At 41.2% G+C, this 23903-nt stretch overlaps 1 long non-coding RNA gene across 5 annotated transcripts in view; it reads left to right on the plus strand.

The window, feature by feature from the left end:
* The window catches only part of LOC105494353 (uncharacterized), a 223804-nt gene that overhangs the window by 177707 nt on the left and 22194 nt on the right, over positions 1-23903 (plus strand). For 4 of the 5 annotated variants that reach the window (XR_011608311.1, XR_011608310.1, XR_011608312.1 and 1 more), the window contains 2 exons: positions 20109-20216; positions 23431-23502. This is a non-coding gene — a long non-coding RNA (uncharacterized lncRNA). The remainder of the gene's footprint in view (positions 1-20108; positions 20217-23430; positions 23503-23903) is intronic. The other variant, XR_011608313.1, reaches the window with a different exon arrangement.

A 23903-nucleotide genomic window follows, 5' to 3' on the forward strand; every position in this document is an offset into this window, starting at 1 on the left:
TCACCTTGCATTCAGGGCCTTGTCTAGACAAATACCATGGCCTGCCATACATATCCAATCTCATCTAAATCCATCACCTGCCTCAACCCCTGAAGCCCTGCATGCCACAAGATTCATCATTCCTGGCCACAGCCCATTAGAGGGCACTCAACCCACCCATGTAGCCTGTGACCAATCAGATTCTCTCTCTCTCTCTCTCTCTCATCTCTCTCATCTCTCTCTCCTCTCTCTTCTCTTTATCTCACTTCCCTCAAGAAATTGAGCAAAGGATACAGAAACAGGCCAGGAGATTGAGCTGAAAGATCCTTTATCAGGACTGGTACCTTGGCAAGTTGAAGCCATATGCACACTTAAGTTACATGGGAGCAGAGAAATCCTGAGCAGTAATAACAATAATGACTACTATTTATTGAGTATTCATCATGGTAGGTGCTATGTGAAGTGTTTAACATATGTTTTTTAATTTTTATAACCCCATCAAGATATGTGTCTATCTATCTAGCTAGCTATCCATCTATCTATCTAGCATCTAAAGAAAGAAAGAAAATTACTGTGACCACCCAACAGATGAGGAACTTAGAGTTTTAAAAGTTTTAAAACTTGTACAGGGTCATGCAGCTAAAATACTAGAATAAAAGCCCAGGCAGTGTAATCTCACAGCTATTTACTCTGTGGCTGGACTGTAGAGAGGACGATGGAGCAAAATCTACAGAGGATGGAGACTATATGGTCTTAGACAGACATATGGTGGACAAATTGACTGATAGACACATCTAGATTGACCAAGAGGTTAGCTACTTAGCCCCAAGAGATTTTCAGTGTTCCATATCTTTGCATGTCCTTTTCCCCTCAGTGTCTGAATACATTCAATACTCCTACACTCTGCCTCCCTTTCCCATCTCCACACTTGCTTAAATAGCTCAAGAGAGTTTCTCTTTCTTGCAACCATTAGCACTTTGGAGAAAAGACCCTTCAACTAGACACACCCTCCCTAGTATTCTGGTTTTTCTCCTACTTTTCCTGTATACCAAACTGCACTTTCAGCCAAAATGGTCTATTTACTATGCCCTAATTACCTCTGGAAATTTCCCCATCTGAGGCTTGGTAGCCTGTTTTCTATCATTCCCAACTCTATAGATCTACCTGTTATTCCCACTCCACTTTCTCCATGAAGCAGGTGTGCTCTCCACTCCCTCGACTCCACGGCACTATATTTCCAGCCCCCTAGAGCACCGGTTCTACATCTATCACGTTACACTTTCTACTCTCGTATTTGTCTTATTCCCCGTGAGCTGCATAGTCTTTGCCTGCACCCATGTGGTATTGTGTCCACTGCAGGAGCTCGGTCAGTATTTGTGGAATCTCCAGGAAGGAGTGGCACTTTAAAGTTTAAAGCTGGAGAAGCGTACATGCTCAATTCAGCAAACCCCCATCAAGTGCCTGCTATGAGCCAGCGGGGACCATGTTACTACAGCCGTGAAAAGAATGCAGTCTTTAATTACAGAGGAGACAAATAGAGACTCTGTGAACTATGATGAAGAGGGCTGGGAGGGCCATAGGTACAGAGGATCAGGTGACTGCAGGTGACGAGGATTAAATCCGCCCATGAGGTGACATCCAGGAAGGTTTTCCAGAGGTCACATTTGGGCTTGCCTTAAAAATGGGACAGGTGTTCTCTAGGCTGAGACGTAGAGGAGCAGGGATGGATGAGACAGACACAGAACAAAAATGAAGGTGCAAAAGCACATGATGTGTTTGTAAAACTGTCAGAAAACCAGTGTGTCTGTACATATGGGTATGTATGCATGATGTGTGTGTCTGTGTGTGTCTGTCTGTATGTGTGTAGTGTGTGCATGTGTCTGTGCATGTGGAAGGTTTGGGTGAAGAACAATATAGTGGGGAAAATGGGGAACTGGATCTGAAATGAGAAGGGGTCAAGTTGTGGACAACATTGTGTTTAATATTAAATACTTTCAACAATTTGGTAGGCAGAGGGAGCTAAGTAAAGGCTTTAAAGCAGCCAAGCAATGCCATCAGACTTGTGTTTTAGATAGATAATTATGGATGCATGGTAGAGCATTCAAGAAGATGAGCACTCTACCCACTGATAACCATCTGCCAAGTATTTGGCCCCAAATGCCAGTGGTGCCAAGACTGAGAAACCCTGACCTACCTGCATGTAAAACCTGCTAGATGTCAACTCTAATTTGATCTAAATCGGCTAAGCAAACCGTTCAAAGTGAAACCAGTTCCCTTTCTATTCCTCTCTCTCTTTCAAGATCCTCAAAGCTTAACTAGGTCAAAAGCAGTATGAATGTAGTTCAGTTTTGTTTTTATGCTGCTGAGTTTAAGCCAAGAGTAGCCTGGTATTTGTCTTCTTGTTTGACATAAACATTCTTTCTAAGGCCCTTGAGTCTGTAGAGCTGGTTTCACAAATGGATGGGTTTCTAGATGTGATAATAATTGCTAACGTTTAGAGAACACTCACTATTTCCATGCACTTTCTTATTATTATCTCCATTTTCCAGTGGAGGAAGCTGATGCAGAGAGTGATTTACTTAGAGACTCACGGTCAACTGGCACATTTAGTAATTGATGGAGCTGGACCTGAAATGTAGGTCAGTTCAACCACTGAGTCTGGCTCCTAACTATTGTGCTGTGTTGGTCTTTAATGCACTGTACTAGTTTCATTATAATTTCCTTCTATGGTGTTGGTCTGATGAGCCTAATCCTTTTTGACTAAAAACGCAAGGGTGGCTGAAAGGGGGAGAGGGGTGCACAGCTGTGCTGCGTCAGGCAGAACCTCTTGCAAGTAAAATGAAAACAGTTTTGCAACAACCGCAGGAAAAAGAGATTATAAACTGATAAAAGTGTCTGGATCACTCGAGTACGCTGATTTATGACTAGTACTATGTCTCTTTGAGAAAGAATACTATATGATGATTCATATTTGGCATAAAAGATGTTGCCTCTAGCTGAGGAAGCTGGCAGGTTCTCTCCTGCCTTCTTATATAAATATTTAAGAGCTCTGTATCATCATTCATTAGATTTTCTGAAAATTACAGGTGTGAGCCTCTTTCCAGAATGCTGGCTTTCTAAGTAGGCTTTATCAGATCATCCATAACTTACACACTTAAAAAAGAATTGAGTTTTTTAGGCTACTTGAAGATTTCAGAGCCACTTCTGGGAAGCACTGCTCTCTGTGGGACTGCAACACACTTGCTGCTGGGCATGGTTTGCTCCATGTAGCTGTTGGTACTGAAGGCCTCTCCCGGTGCCTGATGTGGGATATGCCTCACCTCTTGCTACAGGGACAAAATCAAACTCAACTCTACTAGTTCACCTAGTTCTCCACTCTGGAGCATAACCCCAGAACTGGGCACGCCATAAAGAAAGACATGAGCTGGGTGCGGTGGCTCATGCCTGTAATCCCAGCACTTTGGGAGACCGAGGTGGATGGGTCACCTGAGGTCAGGAGTTTGAGACTAGCCTAGCCAACAAGGTGAAACCCCGTCTATACTAAAAATACAAAACTTAGCCAGGCATGGTGGCATGCACCTGTAATCCCAGCTACTCAGGAGGCTGGCTCCTGAACCTGGGAGGCAGAGGTTGCAGTGAGCCAAGATCGCACCACTGCACTCCAACCTGGCGACAAGAGCACAATTCCATCTCGAAAGAAGGAAGGAAGGAAGGAAGGAAGAAAGGAAAGAAGGAAGGAAGGAAGGAAGGAAGGAAGGAAGGAAGGAAGGAAGGAAGGAAGGAAGGAGGGAGGGAGGGAGGGAGGGAGGGAGGGAGGGAGGGAGGGAAGGAGGAAGGAAGGAAGGAAGGAAGGAAGGAAGGAAGGAAGGAAGGAAGGAAGGAAGGAAGGAAGGAAGGAAGGAAGGAAGGAAGGAAGGGAGGGAAGAGAGATTAAATGTAGCCATGGAGACTATCAGGGTAGGGGAGAAAAGAATGATTTCCTCACCCATTGCAAGAATCATGGCTGAGACTCCTATAACAAAAGACAGATTAACAAGGGAAAGCAGACATATTTATTGAATTCAAGTTTTACGTGACACTTTATATGGAGCTTTCAGGAATGAGGACACAGAGAAACACAACTGTGTAAATGTTATGCTAAGTCTGATGACGAAGTGGATCCTTGTGGAGACAATGATTGGACCAAGGCGATGGGATCTCATGGGAATAAACTGGAGGGACCTTAGCAAGGCCCACTTGTTCAGATTCTGTCCTGTTTCCCTGTGTCCCACAGGCCACCTCTGGAATGAGGACTCATTCCAGGCCTATTTCAGGGAAGGTCAGCTAGGTTATTAGGCCTGCTTCAGGGGACATGGCATGAAGGAAATTCTTTCCAATTTTTATGGTCAGCTTTTGCAATTTTCCCAAGCTGCATAATTTGGGGTAGCGTGTCCTGAACCCCACTGTCGGCCAGAAGAGAGGGACTCCTGGGTGGAAAGCATTAAAATCAGCCTGGATTTGTCTTCTTGGGGACCAAGGAGAGAGAATGACCTCAGGAACTGATCCCCCAGGAACTCAGGCTGTCTTTGCAAATGATATTGACTGGACCGCTAAGCAGAAATGCAACTGTGATAAGGATTGAAACAAAGCTGTCAGTTTGCATATGGGGGAGTCTGGCGGAGCTGGAGAGGTTGATGGAATCTGGAGAGAAGATCAAAATAAGGAACTGAAAATAAATATTTAAGATTCCATATCATTACTTATTCAACTTTTTGAAGACTACAGAAGTGAGATTCATCAATTTCTCTTTCTCTTTAAATAAATAAATAAATAAATAAATAAATAAAGGGGCTAAACCTAACCTCCCAGTCCTGGCGAGAGGAAAGAGACACCCCTGGAATCCAAGGAAAACCGGTTCACCTTATTGCTATTTCACGGAAGCAGCCTGATCCACCAGGGAGGGACCAAAGAGAGACTTTTATTTAAAATTAATGGTTGAGGTCACCTCTTAAAAGCCTGTCATTTACATGAACAAAGGAGCAATTGCTTTCTGACAGCAGTGATGGGAAAATGGAAACATTGGCATTGATGTTTTACCCACAAACCTCCACTCATCTACTTAATCCATTTTATCCCTTGACCTGTCTTTTTAATCATTTCACCTCCTTTCTGCAAAGAATTACTGCTGTCTCTAACACAGGCAGTGACCTTACTGCCTGGTGATTTCAAAGACCCCTTTGACAAGAGGAGGTCGCTTACGATTGTCCATTCATCCTTTCAGGAATAAATCACGTGGGTTCTTCCCCATTGCATGTGGACTCATAGGAGAATGGAGACGTAGGACAAAAGGTTGGGTTGCTCTCTGTCCAGAGGAGGGAAACCTGCAGTTCCCACTGCACCACTTGAAGGACAGTGTCCAGGAACCCAGTGGTTCAGCTATCACCGTACTCAGGTGCAGTGTAATTGTCATGTCATGCTAAAGACTGTGTTGCCCTGAATACGCTAAGGACCATATTGGCTACAGACACACCATCACTGCAGAGTATTCCTTTGTTTTGTTTTGTTTGAGGGGAGAGGAGACATTCTTGTTGCGCCATTTGTCACAAAGTGATTCTACAGCTTCTGTCTGACTCTCTTGGAACTTCCTTAACCCACAGAAGAAGTCTGTGTCTCTCCCTAGAGTTAGAAAACTACAACACAAATTGAGGTCTTCCTGGGCTGAAATCTCCAAAAAGAAATCCTCTCTTTCTCTGGCCCTTCCCCATGGATTTTGTTTACTCTTAGTTTTCTTCCAAGATGTATATGGTGATGTTTCAGAAGCAATATAGTGCTACGGCTAAGAATGTGAAGACCGTGACCAGACTGAAGGGTCTGTGTCATATCCCACACTTACTGGTGTTGGAGAGAAAAGACTTTTCACCCACCACAAGGTTCGCGGCTGACACTCTGATATCATTTGGAGGTTTATCCCATCCAAATATCATATTGAAATGTGATCCTCAATGTTAGAGGTGGGGCCTGGTGGGAGGTGTTTGGGTCATGGGGGCAGATCCTTCATGTACAGCTTGGTGCCCTCCTCATGGTAATGAGTGAGCTCTTATTCTATTAGTTTACACAGAGCTGGTTGTTTAAAAGAGTCTGGCACCTTGTCCTCTCTCTTGCACCCTCTCTTGCCATGTGATGTGCTGGCTCCCCCTTGGCCTTCTGCCATGATTGGAAGCTAACTGAGGCCTCACCAGAAGCAGATGCTGGCACCATGCTTCTTGTATATCCTGCAGAACTATGAGCCAAATAAACCTCTTTTCTTTATAAATTATTCAGTCACAGGTATTCTTTCATAGCAACACAAAATGGACTAATACAGACCCCTATAACAAAAGACAGATTAATGAGGGAAAAGCATGCAAATGTATGTAATATAAGTTTCATGTAACATAAGAGCCTTCGTTAATGAAGATGCAAAGAAGCAGGAGAGCCATGTACATTTTATGCTAAGTCTGATGAAGAAGTGAATAGTTACGGGGAAACACGCTTGAACAAGGGGGGGTGTGATCTAATGGTAACAAACTGGGGAGACTTAGTGAGGAAGGAGCCATATTTTGGGGTAACATGTCCTGAACCCCTTCAATAGTTGTGAGTCTTTGAGAAAATGTTTAAGCCTTGGTTTTCTTATCTGCAAACCGGGAATAACAATTTTAACATACTAGTATTTAAGGGTTATATTAGCCAATGGACTCAGCACAGGGCCTGTGATAGAATAAATACTAGACAAATATTAGCTCTATCAGTAGTATTATTGCTTCTTACTATTGCTATTAACAGCATGCGCTCTGTGGGATTCAAGTCAGACCAGTTACCAGTGCCTACATTGCAAAATGCCCAACCACCAGTGCCTTTCACAAGGAAAATACTTAATGAAGAGCCTTAGCATGGAGGAAGGGGTGAGAATGAAAGAAGGAGAGGACAGGAAGAACTTGGCAAACACTCCTGGCAAGGCAGGAACTTGCACATCAAAGAATCTGTCAACCACTGTGACTCCTCACTACCTGATGAGAGCTTATCTGGGAGCATTCCTTGAGGACTAGTCAAGGCCTCCTAATAAGAGAGAGTCTGCAATGCTTAAAGGATGGAGGAGTGAGGAGGTTGAAGTGGGTAGAGTCAGGGGTGAGCTGTAAACCTGGAGAGACAGGCAGGGCAGGACCAGGCTGAACTCTTAGTCATGTTACTTACTTTGGTTTTTATTCTAAGAGCAAGAAAGCCAACAGAGAGTTTTAAGCAAACAAATTTTAAGACCAAATTTGTATTTTGAAAAGACTATTCTTTTTTTTTGAGACAGACTTTTGATCTGTCATCCAGGCTGGTGTGCAGTGGTGCAGTCTGGCTCACTACAACCTCCACCTCCCAAGTCATCTTCCCACCTCAGCCTCCCAAGTAGCTGGGACCACAGGTGTTTGCCACTGTGCCTGGCAAATTTTCATATTTTTTGTGGAGACAGGGTTTTACCATGTTGCCCAGCCTGGTCTGCTAACGCCTATCTTCAAGTGATCCACCCACCTTGGCCTCCCAAAGTGCTGGGATTATAGGTGCGAGCCACCCCGTCCAGCCTGAAAAGACTCCTCTTAATCTTAAGTATAGAGCAGATGGAACTAGAGTAAAGGAAGGTGATAGATGAGTAGGAAGATTATTGTAGCCATCTAAGCAAGAAATGTACTAGCTGGGAGTATGGTTGGGGTGGAGAAAATGGAAACAGCTGGACATACTAGAGAGGTAATTTGGGAAAAAAAAATCAAGAGGATATATTTATGAATTAGTAGAGGAAGGGGTTGAAAAAGAGAGTGGTATCAACTGTGACTCCTAGTTGTGACCAGATAGATTGGGTGTTGGTGGGGACATTTGAGTTACTTTTGAGATGCAAAAAGTAGTTAACTTGACCACTGGGTATGCAAATCTGGAGCTCAAAGGAAAGACTGGACTGAATTTGGAAGTGATGAGATGATAATAAAAATGTTTTCAAAGTTGGAGAAAAGTATAGAGGTAGCTGAAAAGGATGAGACATTAAAAATGTTTATTTTAAGATCAAAAGTTCTTGAGCACATACAAAAGTTAATGAAAATTAAAAAGAACAATGGAATATGCAGGGGGAAGGAATAAATAATTATGAAAATATTCTGTCAATTTGTCTGTTTTTAACCAATTTTGTATTTTTCATATTTCCAAAAATTATTCAAAATAACATAATATTTCAAAATGAAACATGAAAGCAGTAGTAACTAATTTTTGAAATATTTAATATGAGCAACAGAAAATTATAATACATTAAGGTATCTGAAACTAGTGGATCTGTCAGGATGATTGAAATTAACAAACCCCTTGAACAGGGTCAAATCTAGCCTAGCACCTGATTTTGTGAATAAGACTATGGGAAAGCAGATACGCCCATTTATTTACATATTGTCTATGGCTGCTTTCCACAACAATGGCAGAGTTGAACAGAGATTTTATGGTCTGCAAGACCTAAAATATTTACTATCTGCCTCCACTTTGGCATAAAGATTATTTTAAGATGCAGACAGTGAGAACAAGCAGACACCAAAAAAGCTGTCTGCCTTGTCCCTATTTGCCTGAAAGCAGTACATAAATTTCCCTTTGAGATGGTGTCCCCACTCCTCTTTCCCATACCAGGAAGAGGAGAGTGAATCTTATTACTGGAGAGAGCACTGAGATAAGTATACATAAACAAAACCTTAATAAACAATTTTTATCTTCCATTAGTTTTCCCTATATATTTACCTTCCCACAAATTACCCTGGAAGCTCAAAACTCCTGTTCCTTGGTAATTGTCATGTCTGCACAAATTTACAGCCCTTTGTTAGCGTGGTATATAAGCCTCCAGGTCTCACTGCCTCTTTGGGGTTTCACTTGATTTCTGTGAGGCCTTCCATATGCACATAAAATAACTCTTTTCCTCCTGTTAATCTGTCTTTTGCAAGTTTACTTTTTAGGACCCCAGTTACTAAACTTAAGAGGATAGAGAAAAAGAAACCCCCCCACCCACAATAATAAGTATGTAACATACAAGTAAACTGCAAAAAATAGATGTGAGATCAGGAGGGAAAACTCAGAGTTGGAATCAGAGGCAGGGAGGGGAACTGACATCAACCTGTCTTTCTTTGTACAATTCATATCCTTACCATGCCCTTATTCATTTCTTCAGTGAGAAAATCCTTCTTTTCCAAATTTTTCTGGTATTGCTTTGAAAACACAAAAATCACCTCTGGGAAGCTTGGGTTTTTATATTTATAAATATTCACTTAATTTCCACAAATATGACGTTTTTCCCCAGGGGCCAGGGGCATGCTTGTTGGAAAAAATTGTAATGCAGGGCCTTGCAGATTTTGTCCTGTCCTGTTTTCTTATTAGCTTGAAATAACTTTATTTTTTTTTTCCTTTGGAATATCCTTTCCTTTCTGCTTTCCTCATTGTAATCCACAAGACAAACACAAGTTCTTACCCAATAGAGTCCTGTATAATCATTTGTGAGAAAAGGAGAGATTTCGAGTAATGTGTGGCCTGTGCAAGATTCTCACTGAATTGGACTTTGCTAAATAGGAAGCTTGAATGAGAGATTTCCTTGTTAGGTTTCATCCTTACTATCACTACCTAGAGCATATTTTTTAGATATATTTGCAATATTCATTGAGTACCTACTGTAAACCTTCCATTTTACATAATTTGTGTAAATTATTCCTCACTATAATCTTGCAAATATACCTTATTGACCCATTTTACAGATGAGCAATGAGGTTTACGGAGTGAATTTCCCACATTCATAGAACTGGAATTTGAACTTCGGTCCAGTTGAATTACAAAGTTTGCCCTCTTTCCAATATACCCTCCTGTCATGTTCTTGGGTAAGATGTGTTTTCCTGCTAGTTAATTCTATATCAACATTTGAGCATATAGCCACGGACACGAGGAGAGTTGATTATTTTTAGGATTTCCAGTGGAGTTCTTTGTAAAAGCACTGTTCTTTTTGTTTTTTTTTTTGACAAGAGTCTTGCTCTGTCACCCAGGCTGGAGTGCAATGGCGTGATCTCAGCTCACTGCAACATCCACCTCCTGGGTTTCAGAGTTTCTCCTGCCTCAGCCTCCCAAGTAGCCTGGATTACAGGCACCCACCACCATGCCTGGGTAATTTTTGTATTTTTAGTAGAGATAAGGTTTCACCATGTTGGCCAGGCTGGTCTTGAACTCCTGACCTCAAGTGATCCACCCCACTCTGCCTCCCAAAGTGCTGGGATTATAGGCATGAGCCATTGCACCTGGCCAAAAACACTGTTCTTTTACATTTATTTTTTACATCTATCAAGATTTTAACATGTTGATTTTACAAACGTGCAACCAATCTCTTTGCTGCTTTCTCTGTTCTGATTTTCTTGTAGCTGAGCCCTATATCCTAGAGTCTTCTCTTTTCAACACTAAAACAAAAATATTAAGAGTTTGCCCAATATAATCTGTAATTAGCTGAGATAGCTACTGTTGAAACTGCTTACTGCTCAGCTTTACCCAGAACCAAATTGGGAAAAGCATTTCCTTTTCAAGGAGATCCATAAATTATGAAGAAACATATTGCTAAGTTTCTTATCTAGCAGTATTGTAAATTATAATTAATAATATTATCTAACAATACTTTTTGGTAACAGTGGTTTACGCAACACACAGACATCTTTGCAAAATATAGGGAGATGTTCTTTAAGACTTTATTATGAGAATAGGTGAGTGTGAAAAATTCATTACTGCGTCATCTTTTTGCTCATCCTATATTTAAAACACTGCAGCTTATGACGTAGAATATTAAAATCTATTATGAATACATGATTAACACATATAGAAAAACTCCTCTAACAGCTGTGTGCTGTTTTATTGTTATGATTGTCTTTCCAACGTGACATTAATAAAATTGATGCCATAATACAGCCCCTCAAATTGGTTGTTACTGGTAATGAGGGAATAATTTGAAAGTAAATAGTCTCTGGCAAAACTAAAGATGGCTATTTATTTGAGACTTGATTAATTAATAATTATTCATTAACTAATGCTAAATGCCTCGTGTGTTGTCTTTGCCTCTTGGCCAAAAGACACTGGTGTTTTATTTTGGTGCCAATGCTAATTGTTAATTATTGCTCTGGGAGCTGGAATTTGACTGAGAAACAAAAGTTTCCTAGCAACTTGCTGAAGTCCATGGAGGAGGGAAAAAAAACAAACCTCCAGACGAGTCTCACTTCTAAGCCTGTGCTTTATGCCTAAAATCTGCAGCCCTGAGGGTAAGGTTTGGAAAGCTGCAGGAAAACCCCACAAGATAATCATTCATAGCTGAAGCTTTGGGGACCATTTTTGCAAACTGAGTCCTAAATCAACTGAGGTCATTTAAATTGAATGCACTACCAGCCTGTTTCAATGTGGAATTTCAACAAGGTGTGGTTAATACCCCATTAACTGGCTTTGTTGTAATTTAACATTTTGACTACTAGGACCTAACTGGACCTCAGGACTTAGCAGTTCTGAACAAAGAGTGACATTTTCAAGTAATTTCGGAAAATACATTAATTTCCTTAACTTTTATGTTGTTTGTGGGTAGGGCCAAGGAAGACTACATCTGTATGAAAAACACACAGATCCTTCCAGTTTTTTGCTTCACAGTTCACATAAGTTTAGATATTTGCATGGTTGATGGTAGATGGTAGAATGCCTTGAAACATTTTTCCAGGGTGCAAAGTTTATATAATTTGTTTTATATTTCATTGCAATAGGCAGTGTTTACATTGGCTGCAATTTTTTAAGGCTAAACATGCACAACTTCTGATAGCAACAGGAGGCAGCCAAATGCCCAGGCAGGCAGGGGTGGGTCCCCAGTGAAACCCCACCTTCAAGCCAAAAAACAGCCTGAAGGCTGGAAGACCAGACTACTGGTCCTGGATGAAACCCATGACCCAGTGTGAGAACTTCTGTTCCTGTTTGCCCCCACTTTCCTGGTTGATTCTTTCTGAATAATGCCTTTTAACCAATCAAATGTTGCCTTTTCCAATACTACCTGTGGCCTGCCCCCTCCCCTATTCTGAGCCCATAAAAGCCCCAGACTCAGCTACACTGGGGGGACTTTCCTGCCTTCAGGTAGGTGGACCATCCCCATGTCTCTTCTCCATGGAAGGCTGTTTCATCACTCAGTAAAACTCCCTGCCTTGCTCACTCTTCAGTTGTCATGTACCCTCATTCTTCTTGGATGCTGGACACGAGCTTTGGACCCACCAACTGCAGGTACACAGAAAGGCTGTCACACTGACCTTTTGCCCTCACTGGCAGAGGGCAGCCACCCCAAACAATGGGGCCAGGGACTGGCTGAGCTGCTAACATGATGCTGTCCATCAGGCTGTGGATAGTGGAACTAAAAGAGCTAATTAGCACAAAAACACCCCCTCAGGGGCTTCAGGGTCACACGTGCCCTCTCAAGGTGACATGCCTGGTCTGGTCACGGTCCCTCATGAAGCTTGCTCCTGTGTTGCTGCTTGGAGTGGCCGGCCAGATCCCAAACTCGCTTGCTCACGTGCTCCCTCCTGCAAGGGGCTAAGCACAGCAGGCCATGTAGACGGGATGCCCCTGCTGCAAGTCCAGCAAAGGGGCTGAGAAAAATCCTGTGTCACTTCCACAGTGTATAAAGCTCTCTAAATTTAATGAATATCATTCTTACACATGTCATTTAAAAAATTAACACTCAGCACTTTGTGGCCACTTCAGTGAGTTCTCTGGCATTCTTTTAATGGAGTGACTTTCTAGTTAAGATAAAAGTACACCTCCCTAATATGGGAAGGAAGCACAAAGGGCATTTGTTTAATTCTTTGATTCAGGGCTAGATTCAGGTTAATTGAACAGTGAGTTGTCTATGCTATTCTGAAAGGTTTCCAGGAATGAATACTTCATCTCTTGGTAGCCTGTTTCAGTGTTGAATCAGAAAGTTCTTTACCAATGTGTTATTTGACTTCTTGATGCAGCAAAAACTTTGCTCTCCGCGGATATTGAGAATGGTTGGGAAACAGTCTATTTATAATAATATTTCAGATTCTTAATGATAGCTGTTAAATTTCTCTTCAACTTTCTTCCCACCAAGCTAATTAACCCAATTCTTTTAACCTTTCCTTCTAAGACCTCACGTGGCTATTAGCAGCCATGCGCCATTTACATAACAATTCTCAGTTCTAGTGCTCAAATTATTTCAAGGATACTTGCTGGGTATTTGGCCATGAGGCATTTGAAAAGGTCTTAAGGAATTCCAACAAGAGTATTCTATTGCAATGAATTTATAAATCCTATTATCCACCGGGTGCTGAGCTCTGCCAAGGACCACCTTATACCAGTTGAAGTTGTCAGGCCCTTATATTTTGTGGTAGACAGTTCTTCCCTTCATGGAGTCTAAAGTATTGTAGAGGAGTGTATGTCCCCAGGAAATGAAATCATTTCAGCCCAAATTCACTTGACTGTCTTCATTAATGTTGGTTGCTGTCCCTACAGCAGCTTTCTTTCAAAGTTGATTTATCAACAAGAGTCCACAGGTTGAGAAAAGGTACAAAATAATTCATATCAGGAGAGCCTGAAGTAGTAGGAAGTCAGATGGCAATGAAAGAACCCAAAAAGGGCTCCCCGCCTGAGTCTAGTGTCTGTCCACGACAGAGACTAAAAGGCCAAGCCTCTGTCACACCCCAGTGCTTACGTTAATAATGTTCCACACAGCACCTCGTCCCTCAGGATACCCTTTATTTTACCTTTTAAGAACAATACTTGCTATAACAAAATACACTTCTATTTTTGTCTTTAGAAAAACATTATGTGTGCATTTGAAATAGAGAGAAACATGCACATAAACCAGAAAAAGAGAAGGAAAACCTCATCACAGTCCTATCATCTAGGTAAAACTACCAATAATGACTCCTAGCATTTCCTTGCCTTTTTACTGTGCTTGTACAAAAGTAAGATTGTATGACACAGTTTTATAAATGTGTCTTTTAAACATTTTATCAGATATCATGAATGTATTTTGATATCAACAAATATAATTTCCCATCCTTTTTAGTGACTGCATGGCACTTTATTGCATGAATATAATTTACTTAACCAAGCTCCTATTTTGGGATAGTTTATTTTCAATACTTTCAATGATAAACAACATTTAGACAAGCACTCTCATAGCTAAGCCTTTGTACATTTTAATTGTTTACTTAGAATTTAGTCCTAGGAAGGAATGAAAAAAAATTATTAAACAGAATACATCCATTGTTAAGGATTTGGGTAAGTGCTACACCATTCTCTCATAGAAGGTTTTCATTCATTCATTTTCCTACCCGCTGTGTATGAAAGCATCCTGTCCTCACGTCCTCATGTCTTAAATTTTTTGCCAGGTTCATACTTTCAAAATGATATACTATTTTTGTTTTTTAAAATCAATTTGATGAAAGTATTATTTACATACTGTATAAAAAATACACTCACTTTACAGTTATGTTCCACAGCGTTAACAAACGTACACACAATGTAACCACAAGCCAACAAAGATGCAGAATATTTTTGTTCTTCTAAAAAGTTACCCCATGTCCTTTTGTCCTCGTCCCAGACAATCACTAATTTGTTTGCTGTCACTATAGAGGCCTTTTGATAATTCTATACTTTCATATACGCAGAGTCATACAACATGTACTCTTTGGAGTCTGTATTCATTTACTCTGCATAACATTTTTGAGACACATCCATGTTGAGGGCATTAGTAGTTTGTTCCTTTTTATTACTGGGTAATATTGCATTGCATAGATATACACAATTTGCTTACCACTCATTTGCAAATGGACATTTAGGTTGTTTTGAGTTTTAGCCTTAAAAGTAAGTTGCAATGAACATCTGTATAAAAGTGGTTTTTTGTGGACATATGTTTTTATTTCCCTTAGATAAATGCCTAAGAGAGGAATTATTGAATTGTGTAGTAAATGCATGTTTAACTTCACAAGAAGACGCCAAAGTTGTAACAGTTTATACAACCAAAACAATCTATGAGTGGTCCAGTTGTTCCATATCTTTGCCAACACTTGCTATCATCAGCCTGTTAAGTTCTAGACCTTCCGGTGGGTGTGTAGTAGCATGTCCATGTGTTTCAGATTTGCATTTGCTGATGGCTAGTGATATTGGGCATCTTTCCATGCACTTATTGGTCATTCATATGTCTTCTTTCATGAAGTGTCAGTTCTAATCCTACCCAGTTTTTAATTGGATTATCATTGAGTTAGTAGAACCCTTTATACACAGTGGATGCAAATCCCTTGTCAGATGTATATTGCTAATATTTTCTCCTAGTCTGTGGCTTGCCTTGTCATTTTCTTAATGGTATCTATGGTATTTTCCAAGGACCAGAAGGTTTTAATTTTGGTGGAGTTCAAGGTATTAATTTTTTCTATTATGGTTCATGCTTTTTTTTGTGTTTTATTTGAGAAATCTTTGCCTATTACAAGGTTGTAAAGATGATCACTTACATTTTCTCTTTGAAGTTTTCTAGTATTAGCCAATACATTTACAACTGCAATTCATTTTGAAATAATTTTGTGAATGGTGTGAAGTATGAGTTGAAATTCATTTTCGTTTTGTTTTGCTTTAGCACCACTTATTAAAGGTTATCCTTCCCCTGTTACATTAGCTTGGTTCCTTAGACAGAAAAGCCAGCACCCTACATTTGTATGGTTCTATTTCTGGACTCTGTTTTTAGTTCCATCATAATATGCCCATTATTAAGTTAATATCACATTTTCTTAATTACTGTATTTTTTGGTAATTCTTGAAGTCAGGTAATGTGAGTCCTCCAACTTCATTCTCCTTTTTCAAAATTATTTTGGGTATTCTACATTCTTTTCGTTTGCATTTTAGAATTAGTTTGTCATTTTTAAGGGAAGCCTGTAAGAAATTCATTAAGATGGCTTTGAATATATAGATCAATTTAGAGATAATTGATATTTTAATAACACTGAGCCTTTCAATCCACAAGGACCTTATATTTCCTTCTTTGGCCAGCACTATATTTCCTTCTTGCCTGTGAAATATATAATGAGTTCCAAAGTCTGTCGAGCTTAGAAACATAACCAGATCCACACCTGACCTTTTAGGACTTTACAATCTCATGAAAGATTAAAAAAAAAAAAAGCTTATATTTTTCCAGTAATATTTTGTAGCCGAGAAAATCCTTCCCTTCTGCAGTAATGATCTCTCCTAGGTGCTTAGTCCTCATGGACCGGAGACCTAATTTCAATGTGGTCTGAAAACATTCCTCTCTTACAGCCTCAGCCTTCCTTCCCTGTACCTAGCACACTGACCTCATAATCTAAGGCTTTAATTTATCCACCACCAAATGTCTTTGCCCTCCTGCCATCTGTAATTTATGCCTAACACACTCTACTGTCTGGCATTATTTAATTCTGCTTTAAAAAATGACAAGAGTTTTGTGAACCAGTTGGTAGGAATCACCCCATTAAAAATATTGTTATGCATAACGGTGTTTAAGAAAAATTCCCAGCAGTGAATTTCAGTTTTGTAAGATAATGCTTGTTTCAGCACTACCCTGCCGGTGGTTACAGTTATCATTAATATTATAGAGTAAAGATAACAGGAGCCCTAGGGAAAGAATGACCTCCCAAGAGAATGTTAGAGATTCTAATCCAGATTTGAATTACCCAACTGCGCAAACAAAAGGAAGCAGCAACTTAAATGTGTCGGGGTAGAACCTGAGCAGAATCTCTGAAGTGCCCGGGCTACGCTGGGCTACAACTGACCTCTTTTTCCTTTAATATCATTTTCTTTGGCAGATGACACATTGGTCATTAAAATATTGAGAATATTCTAAAAAGTGCACAGAAATAGTATCTTTTTTTTTTCCTCTTGAAGATCTTGCAACCAATACTCTGCTTTTCATTTCCTGTCTACGGTATGTTTCTTGGGGATTTCTTCTTGTTTTGGATCCATTGCTGATGAGCTAGTGTGATGTTTTGTGGGGTGTTAAAGAACCTTGCTTTGTCATATTACCAGAATTGTTTTTCTGGTTCCCTCTCATTTGGGTAGGCTATGCCATAGGGAAAGTCTAGGGCTCAAGGCTGCCCTTCAGATTCTTTTGTCCTATAGAGGGTTCCCTTGATGTAGTACTCTCCCCCTTTTCCCAGGGATGTGGCTTCCTGAGAGCTGAGCTGTAGTGATTGTTATCTCTCTTCTGGGCCTAGCCACCCGCAGGTCTGCCAGGCTCCCGGCTGGTGCTAGGGGTTGTCTGCACAGAGTCCTGTGATGTGAACGGTCTGCAGGTCTCTCAGCTGTGGATACCAGCACAGTATTTGGGGGTGTCTCTCGGGTCCTACAGGAGGAATCTGCTGCCTTCAGAGGCCTGTGGATTCTCTCCACTTTCCTAGCTTTTTCCTATGGTAGTTCTGGAGCAACAGTTCACGATGCGAGTCTTCACACATTGCTCTGTCTGCATGGCAGCTGGAATCTAACCCCGACTCCTGTCTGCCATGGGCCTAAACAATGTAAGTCTCAAGCTTTAAGACCAAATGGGGTAATTTCTATGTTTATCAAAAAAAAAAAAAAACCTGTCTCTTGGGCTATTGGGTCAGTTTCAAGGTGAAGTTAGGCACACAGGCACAGATGTAGGGAGAAGGCCAGGTGAGGACGTGGGAAGAAGACAGCCGTCTGCAGAAAAAGGGCCGAGGCCTGGGGCAGACTCTACCCCACAGCCTTGGAAGGAACCAGCCCTGCCAACACCTCCACCTTAAACTTTCAGCCTGCAGAACCGGAAGACCATAATTCTCTCTTGTTTAAGCCACCCAGTGTGTGATGCTTTGTGACGGGCAGCCCTGGCAAATGAATAAGCTGCCAGGGAACAGGAACTCCTATTGTGGAATTCACAGAACTGAGAAATAAGTATTCTACTTTGTGTGATCCATTATACATTTTCAGTTTGTTTGTCACAGAAACCAGTTTTATCTCACCTAAGAGGTGGGGAGAGAATGCTAAATATCACCATCCACATCATATACTTGTTTACGTCCCAGTCTTCCCCAAGAAGCCAAAGTCCTTTGGCCTGTCCTGTTGGGATTTTCCTGAAGGTTGGTGTGAAAAGGAGGGTGTGGTGTGGAGTCCAGTGTGAGGGCAGGCAGGAGGGGCCAGGGAGGGACAGGGACGTGAGGGAGCCCCGAGGTCAACAGCACAGAGCACGGCTGGTGGCCCTTCCAGAATACCAGCCTGGGCTCCACAAGCTTCATTGCTGAGAAGAAATGCTTTGGCCAGGACCTTAAACTCTTCATCGTTTGCAAAATGTTCATTTACACCCATTGTTTCATCAAAAGTTTAGAGCTACCCTGAGAGACAGGCAAAATGAGGAAGTTATCAAATTCAGTCCAGAGGCCTTTGATGGGGGCTGAGCAAGGAGCCTGCACAGGGGCAGGAAAGGTGCATGGCTGGAGCAGAGCACTGGAGCCTGTGTGGGGCCTGAAGGGGTCCGGATGGTACAGTCCATGTGGGGTATCAGCACCTGGGCAGAGGAAGAAGGGGTCTGCAAGTGTCAGAGTCAGAGCAAAGAGGGGATTTGTGTAGGAGGAGGCCCAGGGCAGGGTGCGGGTGCTCCAGAGGGTGAAGGACACCCAGGCCAGACAGGTGCCCATAGCTTCAGCTCAGGAAATCTGCTACAGATGGGGGCAGTGACAAAATGGGTAAACATGTTAAGGATGATAGAAGCCAGGTTTTCTTCTTACCAAAGAAGGGAATTACAAATATGGGGAAAGGAAGGAAGGCAGGAAGGAAGGAAGGAAGGAAGGGAGGGAAAGAAAAAGGAAGGAAGGAAGGAATGAAAGAGAAGAAAAGGAAGAAAGAAAGAGAGAGAAAGAAAAGGAAGAAAGAAAGAGAGAGAAAGAAAGAAAAAGAGAGGGAGGGAGGGAGGAAGGGGAAAGAGGAAGGAAGAAGGGAGGAAGGAAAGGAAAGGGAAGGAAGGAAGGAAGGAAGAAAGAAGGGAGAGAAAAGAAGGAATGAAAAAAGGAAGGAGGGAGGGAGGAAGAAAGAAACGAACAAAGGAGGGAAGGAAGGAAGGGAGAAGAGAGAGGGAGGGAGGGAAGGGAGAGAGGGAGGGAGGGAAGGAGAAGACTAGAAAGATGAACCCTGTGGTGCAGGTTGGATTTGGAGGCTTTGGTGTGAACATACGGTTTTCAATGTACTGTATGGAGGCAGCTGTAGAAAGAAATATGGGTGCCAGTGTGAATATGCGTGTGCAAAGAGCCACCCGGTGCCCTGATACTGTTTCTAAATTTTGTTATCTACTAACAGGGCCCAAGTTTCTTTGACAAGTGGCTGATTCCTGCTCTGGGGCTAAAAAAGCACAACATGAGTCTGGAATATCTTCCTTCTTGTGCAAAAAGTAATAAGAATTCACGGAATGATGGGGACATGTCAAAAGGACACGGTGGCTATCTCCACAGGGCTTCCACATGACTAAATCTTGGCCAATGAGAATATTAAAATAAATATTTTAAAGAATTGTATCCCATTGAGTAAAGTGAGAAACTATGAGTTTACAGTGGTATAGGTAAATGAATAACTTAGAAGGATGATAAGGTAAAGGCTATTTACATAGTCTCAAAATATCTTCCCACTAAATACCTATTAATTATAAAGGAAAAATGTCATTAGATTGAAGGATCAAGGGAGAAATCACCTTGGCCATGTGACCAAAATTAACATCTGTAATAAGTCCATCCAAACTGCACACCACCTGTGTGTGATGTTGCTGCCTATCTACTCACAAGGCTACACCAGCAAAAACAGCCTGAGAGCTATTCTGTGAAATAACAGCCCTTTGATCCGCAAAGGTTCTGAGATCAGGAAAGTCGAGAGAAGACCTAGTAACTGTCCCAGATTGCAGGGAATACATGACATGACCATTTAATGACATGACAACCAAAGGCAATCTGTGATCTGGAATAAGCTCCTTTTACTGAAAAGGACCCTAATGAAAGAGCTGGTGAAACCCGAATGCACAAACACTAACTTCTTGACTTTGGTGGCTGTGTTGTTGATTTTGTCCTTATTTGTAGGAAATACACACTGAAGTTTTCAGGGGATGAAGCACTAGATTTACATCATGTTGGAAACTCTCTCAGCGGTTCAAGAAAAGCTCTTTGTACTGGAGTTGCAACTTTTCTGTAAGTTTGAGATTGTTTCAGAATGAAACAAATTTTGAGTTATCAAACCCATTTTATAGGGTAACAAGGTGCTTAATTAACCAGCCAGTATGTGAGACAGCCAGGCCAAGTTTCTTGTTTAACAGACTTTTAAAATTAATTAATTAATTAATTAGAGACAGGGTCTGACTCTGTTGCACAGGCTGGAGTGCTGCAGTGCGATCACAGCTCACTACAGCCTCGAACTCCTGGGTTCATGTGATCCGCCCTCCTCAGCCTCCCAAAATGCTGGGATTCCAACCATGAGACACGGTGCCTGATCTCATTAACTTTTATAACACAACATTGTCACAATATTAGAGTGGTGCAAAGAAAGTAAGTAATTTTATCAAGAGACAAACAAACCTATGTCTAAAACTCCACTCCATTGGGTAGCTTTATGCCTTGACCATAGTACTGAATTAATCCACGCTTCGTCTTTCTCATCTGTAGTTATCTAAGGACACATTCAGTGCTAATGTTCTATGATTCTACACTGAGAAAAATCAGCGATCACCAACCAATAATTTTGGCATGGAAGTTTGGGGAAACATTTTTGCTTTCATTACACTTCCTCCCAGGTCCATAAAACAGAGAAGCTGTTATATTACAGAGCAGTGTATCTCCTTGTATTGAAAGCTAAGAGTGGTCTGAGGGTGGAGTTGGGAATGACAGCTTAAATTATTCATCATGACGGAAATAATTATCTTCATACACGAGACAGAAACCCAAATGCCTTTTAGGAAGCCAACTTGAGAAATGTTCCCCAGTGATAAAGAAAGTAATAAGATGGGGCCCAGGCCCTATTCACCAGCTTCGATTTTTCAACACTTGCAAAGTGCCCTGTGCTGACAAATGTCTGATTAACAAAATTAAGAAGAGATTTGGCTGCAGTCTTAATCCCTCTCCTGGGCCTTTCTGTTTCTGGATTTCTAGGTTGATTATCTTTTCAGGTCAGACCGTTCTCCCTCTATCTCATTCTTTATCATTTTTGTGGTTGAGTTGATATGAAGTTTTTCTGCCACGAGAGGCCTAGGGCAGAATAACTGTCTCCTTCGCAAGAGGTTCTGCTTCTCCAACAATTACACCCCATTAAGTCTCAGAAAGGCTATTGATATCTTGTCACCTTTCCCTCCAAAAGTTCATATGTTTCTTCAAAACAGAAATATAAGCCATTGTATGAAAAAAGTGGCAAGAATGTTTTCATTCAAACCTGCGTATGACTTATGTAGACCCTAGGGGTCTTTTTGTTGTTGTTTGAGTTCACTGCTGTGTATTTTGGAGGCTGGGGTGATGAGGGTGGATGGGGAGTGTTTCGGAGAACAATCGGTCTGTATGTACACAAAGCCGTGGTTATGATATTGGAACTCTAGGGATAGGTACGATTATTAGTGTTATTATTGTTGTTATTTCATATTTGAGGAAGATGAAACTCAGATTTTATTGACTTTCTCTAAAAGTTAGATAGCTACTAGAGTTAAAACTTAAACGTAGGTTTTTCAACTCAAAAATGCCAACCACTGATTTGAGCATTTACTAAGAATTGAATTGGTTTATTAAGTATAAACGTTGGATTCTAAATGACTTGGCTAGTAACTCTGACCAGCAATAAATCATACAAACTATTATTATCAAGGTTAGGTAAAGACTTAATAATATTTTAAGGCTAAATAATATTATTAAAATATTATATATTATTGTGTAAGATTACTATGTATCATTAAATACTATATATTATATATGTGTTTTAATTATCTTCTTTCCAGTTAATCCAGTTGAACAAAAAAATTCATTTACCTTTCTGACCTGGTGGGAAAACATCTGGCATAGCCCCAAATGATATTTTGGCTTTGACAGGTTCTAAAGAAAGGAGAAAAGAGTAAAACAGTGAACAATTACATACATTATAAAAATTTCCTTTAAAAAAATCTTTACGACAAACAAAGATGAAAACATTAAAAAAAAATAAACTATTAGAGATCTGGAGACATTAAATAGAACCAAGGACAAAGCAAAGCAAAAATGGGTGTTGTCCTTGTTTTTAACTTAACATTTAAAAAGATATGTATATTAATACTCAGGCCAAAAAGAAGGGAAAAATCAGGCAGGACCTGAATGTGTGGGCTGATGGGGGATGGGCGGGCTCTCTTGAGGGAACCTGTTCACAATGTTGCATTCACTTTACTGGCTCTGCAGTGCGGCCCCAGGGAATTTCTCACCATCCTGGGCTTTGATTTTTCCACTACAAAGTGAGGGGTTGAACTAAATTCTCGCTAAGGTCCCTAGAGCTTAATGTTGTACAGCAAGGGTGTCCCTACTTTTGGCTTCCCTGGGCCACATTGGAAGAAGAAGTGTCTTGGGTCACATGTAAAATACACTGACACTAATAATAGCTGATGAGCTAAAAAGCAAAACCACCAAAAAATCTCAGACTGTTTTAAGAAAGTTTTGGAATTTGAATCGGGCTGCATTCAAAGCGTCCTGCAGGCTGCGGGTCGGACAAGCTTGTTCTGGTGCTATATGGTTTTATAATTGAATACAGTAAATTTCATGAAAAACTAGAAAGTGGAAATTCATGACAGAAAAGATCAATTGTTTCCAAATCTCCAATAGACAAAAATAATGAAAACAACAGCCACAAATCACTGCGTGTCAGGCCCAGCTCTGAGTGGTTTATATCTTTTAAGACAGCAGTCCCCAACCTTTTTGGCACCAGGGACCAGTTTCATAAAAGATACTATTTCCACGGATTGGGATGGGGGGATGGTTTTGGGATGAAGCTGTTTCACCTCAGATCACCAGGCATTAGATTCTTACAAGGAGCGTGGAACTCAGATCCCTGGCACGCACAGTTCACAGTAGGGTTCGCGCTCCTATGACAATCTAATGCCACCGCTGATCTGACAGGAGGTGGAGCTCAGGCGGTCATGCTCGCTCACCAGCCGCTCACCTCCTACTGTGTGACCCTGTTCCTAACAGGCCACGGACCAGTACCAGCCCATGACACGGGGATCGGGGACCCCTGTTTTACTGCATTCCTCCTGTATAAGCATCTTTACGAGGCTGGCACTAAGGAGTCGTTTCCACCTTTCAGAGGAGAGGTTTGACACACAGGTCACAGAGCATGCCTAAGATTCTGACACTGGTGAGGGCCTGGGTGGACTCAGTTCTAAGGCCAAACAAATTTCCTTCAAAGGTAAAAGGCAAACTGGAAGGTGTTAGAGGAGACCTGAAGAATTGGATACCGAAAACAGTTGAAGAGAAAGTGGTAAGCATCAGGAGACCTATTATAATTATGGCAAATTAATTAATTTGCCTTGTACTGAATCCACATCTCTCATAAGATCTCTCACCTCAGTGGTTTGGTTTAGTAGTAATAATGAGAATAACAACGAATGACAATAATAGCAGCTGACATACATTGAGCACTAACTGTATGCAACAATATGCAAGGAACTGTTGAACATTTATCTCGGCTGGGCGCAGTGGCTCGTTCCCGTAATCCCAGCACTTTGGCAGGCCAAAGCAGGTGGATCATCTGAGGTCAGGAGTTCAAGACCAGCCTGGCCGACATGGTGAAGCCCTGTCACCACTAAAAATACAAAAATTAGCCAGGCGTGGTGCAACGCACCTGTAATCTTAGCTACTTGGGAGGCTGAGGCAGGAGAA

This window comes from Macaca nemestrina, chromosome 9, assembly GCF_043159975.1.
Source record: "Macaca nemestrina isolate mMacNem1 chromosome 9, mMacNem.hap1, whole genome shotgun sequence".
Classification (NCBI taxonomy): Eukaryota; Metazoa; Chordata; class Mammalia; order Primates; family Cercopithecidae; genus Macaca; species Macaca nemestrina.